The 4,251-nt window shown below is 38.6% G+C and overlaps 1 protein-coding gene across 2 annotated transcripts in view; it reads right to left on the reverse strand.

The window, feature by feature from the left end:
- LOC127352909 (cyclin-dependent kinase 17) overlaps positions 1-1,105 on the reverse strand; it is a 29,103-nt gene extending 27,998 nt beyond the window's left edge. Inside the window, exon 1 of one of the 2 annotated variants that reach the window (XM_051381756.1) lies at positions 697-1,104. The gene's annotated coding sequence lies outside the window, so the exon portion shown is untranslated. Of the gene's footprint in view, positions 1-696 lie in introns of both variants that reach the window. The other variant, XM_051381757.1, reaches the window with a different exon arrangement.
- Between the last annotated feature and the right edge of the window lie 3,146 nt (positions 1,106-4,251).

Here is a 4,251-nt window from a genome sequence, read left to right on the forward strand (position 1 = left end):
AGGAATTCAGTAAAAGCTGCCCTCTTGGGGTGAGATTCCTAGAAACTGCAGGAGTGTTTCTCCAAGCTGTTTCCCCCCTCCACCCCACCACCATGCAGCAGACTCCTGTCCTGGCCTCCCTACAACAGCTGAAACGGCTTAAAGCTTTTAAAACTGGACTGTGTGTGAGTTCAGAGGCTGGTACAGGTTAGTGGGCTTAAGGTAGTTTCAGAAAGAAGAAGAAAAAAGAAGATGTGTTGCACCAGAGAGACAGGACACCTCTAAAAAAAAAATGTGGGTCAGGGAATGTTTTGTTTGCAACTATGCAAGAAGATACACGCAGAGCCACCTCCTCATGCAAGTTTAGTGACAAACCAACCAGACCAGACTGTTTGTGTTGCTCTGTGCTATTTATCAACAAATGTACAACCATGAAGGAGGGGAGGAGGGGGAGGCACGATAAAGCATTAACCACTCTGACCATGTACCGGTGAATGGGACACAGCGGCTGCATTCACACAGACTGAGGGGTCGTTTGTTTGTTTGTTGGTTGGTTAGTGGGGGGGCTGAGAAGTAAACATTGTTTAAGCTCCGTTTATTGTCAACCCAGGATGTTGTAATGTTTCTTGTGTCAGCGAGGCTACAACCGGTGTTAAACAGCTCAAACATTCACAGAAAGCTACGCTACAAAATAAATAAATGTAGGAGGACTCTCACCAGAAACGATGAGCGTTGCTCCGACCGGAGTCCCCGACCTCGGAGCTTCTTCTCAGGCCGGATGCCGTCTTTCCCTCCGAGCGTGAAAAAAACAACAACAAAAAAAAAAAAAAAACTGCTTCTTCTTTGTGGTTTCCGTGTGGTGGTAGGCTTTCTACTTTCTGGTCTTCAATGTCGCTTATACGGCATCCAGCAGCATGGCGGCGGCTCCTCGCGGCTTTAAAGTTTCACTCCCGGGGAGAGGGGGAAGAGATAGCAAGAGCCGCTGGTGTGTTTCTCTTTTCTTTTTTTGGTCTTGTTTCGGTCGGAGAGAACCATGGCAGTGTGAGAGAGACGATGGTGATTACTGGTTGATCTGAGTGTGTCCTCTGCCTGCTGACGCTGCCTGCTGCCACCGCACAGCCGTGTCATCAAAACGTTGCGGGAGGGAGGGGAGTGGAGGGAGAAACAGCGCCACCTAACGGTCGGTGCTGCGGGAGACAGAGGGGGCTGCCAGTGCGGCCTCACAGCGGCCCCTAGTGGAGGAAATGCGGTAGTGCTACATATATATACATATATGGATATATATCACACTTCAGTCTTTAATTAAAGGTCAGGTTAGGTGAAATGTAATTAAGTACATTTACTCAACTACAAATTCGAGGTTTAGTTCAACTTTATATTTTTAATCCACTACAGCTCAGAGGCGAATATTTTTTTCACTTTTATTGGCCAGGTATGTGTGCACATATAAGGAATTTGACTCCGGTTTTACGTTGCTCTCAATGTACAAACACAGATTAACAATATAAATAAACAGAACAAGTTCAACACATAGACTTATATGTGTTATACATATCTATAAACAAATATTTGTAGACAGTAGACAATAGTGCAAAGGATGCTGAAATAAATATTTTACGTGCAGGTGTCTTTATGTACATGGGGTAGGTGGATATGAGTATATACAGTATGTAAATAAACTGAATTTTCAGCAATGGAAAAGAAGTAATGAATGGTTTCATTGATAGTCCTAGGGTTATTGTGCAGGGCAGTTAACTGTTGGTTGATGGCCTGTGGGTAGAAACTATTCCTGTGTCTCTTTGTAGCGCCTACCAGAGGGGGATCTGCAGTGATGTTACCTGTCCGCTTCCTGATTCTGGACAGGTAAAGGTCCTGAATGGAGGGCAGGTTGGCACCAATGATCCTCTCTGCAGTCCTGACTGTCCACTGTAGTCTTTAATATGGGATTTTTTTCCAGCATATGATAGCCAATAATTACCTGCTGCTCATGGCTGATACCAATAACAAAATTGAACATTTTCATATTTTAAAAAGGAGTCTATAACCTGTATTTTTTACACAAAGGCTAAGATGTAGTGAGCAAAGATGGATGATTTAATATCCCATAGCTCTGACCTAAGTCTAACTTACGTCACAATACAACAAAAAACAAACAACAGTTCTTAAATATTCATTTATTTGATTTGTTCTAGTAAAGTACATAAAAAAACTCAAACAAACTAACTTTTTCTTCTTCTTTCACAGAGCATACAGCTTCTGGTTTTGCATAAGAATTTAAAATGTACCAATCATTTATCATTTTTATTTAATTATCAGGATAATTTATAATAATATAAATTTCTCATTATCTTGGGATCATTTATCATCCATGATAATTATCTCAGATTTTCCTCCCCCACATTTGTCTGAGCTATAGTTATACTTTCTTTCCTGTGAAAACCATGTATCTCCAAATTTGGGGATTTTAAATTAGATTTTTTTCCCCCTGATAAACTGAATGATTAAGTGTTCCTTTATGAGTTTAGAAAATTCTCATACTTCTTAAAATTAATAAACTATTTAAAAACCCTCTTGGATTAGCAGAAAAATGCATTGTCACAAAGCTGAAAACAAAGCTGTGTAATATGATTACACTGCTGTGAACTCAACCTTAAACATCCACAGCAGTAAAATGCAACATACACATTAATGAAGCAGTAATATTAATGCAAAACACTGACTGAGACCATTTTTCTGCAGAACAAGATACTTTTACTTTTGATACTTTTGCTGATAAAATACTTTGAATATTTTTTTCACCACTGCTGTTAGGTTTATATTTATGTGTCAGACTGCCATTTGTGAATTTGCATCTTATTTGCTTCTATTTTGGGATTTTGCGCAACAGATTTTGAGGAAAGTTGATAAAATTCTTCCTTTTTGATTTTTAAAGATCTGTATATTTTGACAGACACAGAAAGAAAAAAAAACAGGAACCATTCATTAGTTTGAAACTAAATGTAAAATAGATTTTCTGATGATTAAAGAAATGTGAAAAACTAAGATACGCCTGGAACATCTCCCCCTGCCCTCTCTGTTTATGTATAAAAACAAATCTTTGCCAGGACAGGAAACCAAGTCAAGTGTTCAGATAAAAGTGATATGTGAAGAATAAACTAAACATGTCCAAGCAAGATGCACATTTAGAGTATTTTTTGAATTTGCTACATTACCTACACAACTTGGTTAGTTTAACCACAATCATACTAGAGCTGCAAGAATTAGTCAATTAATCGATTAGTTGTCAACTATCAAATTGATCTGCCACTATTTTGCAAATCAATTAATCATTTTGAGTCATTTTTGAAGGAAAGATTATCTGATTTCAGCTTCTCAAATGTGAATATTTTCTGGTTTCTTTAGTCCTACATATGACAATAAACTGAATATCTTTGGATTCTGGACAAAAAAAGACATTTGAGGACATTACCTTGGGCTTTGGAAAACAGAGATCAACATTTTTCCCTATTTTCTGTCATTTTATGGACCAAAAAACTAACAATCCACAGATGAATTGATAATGAAACCATCTTGTGTCTTGCAGTAAATAGAGAATGTTCTTAAATCTTCCTCCACACATTAGTACAAGTTTGAGCTATTTGTTCTCTATGCTTCTTGAGTATCTCCATTTTATCCCTCTTTATACTTCTGTATATGCGTACAGGTATAGTATATGAGCTATACTGTTATCTACTTCTAACTGTGAGCATGAATATATTCTATGTACAGTTAAGTAGGTACTTCTTCCACTTATTGTTCAGCATTTAACATTGTCTCATCTACTGACTTGCACCACTAATGTGCAATATATTAAAAGGCACTACTGTACAGTGTATATTCAGTGCAGTATCTCACCATGAATTCAAAACTCAGACGAGTTAATGTCATTAATAAGTATCATATTCACTTGGTGCAAATTAAATTTTCCTCCTCTCACATACTTACCTGAGCAAACTTACTCCACATATTCTGAAACCCTCCCTCTAATTTCCTCTCACTTCCCTGAGCAACAATCCCTCCACCTCGGATTGCCCCACAAAACAATTTAAACATTCAGTCTTTTCTGGGGCACGGCCAGAATTCAGGTGGGAAAAAAAACTATAGCAAACAGAAGGGTGCGTACTTTCCGGCACGACTTTATGCAGAAGCAGAGAGAGTGCAGCCTTGTTAAGGGGCCTCATTCAACTGCATCTGCAAAGGAGACATTTGGCAAGAAAAAAACCTTCTCCAGCT

The sequence above is a fragment of the Dicentrarchus labrax genome, unplaced genomic scaffold, assembly GCF_905237075.1.
Source record: "Dicentrarchus labrax unplaced genomic scaffold, dlabrax2021, whole genome shotgun sequence".
NCBI lineage: Eukaryota > Metazoa > Chordata > Actinopteri > Moronidae > Dicentrarchus > Dicentrarchus labrax.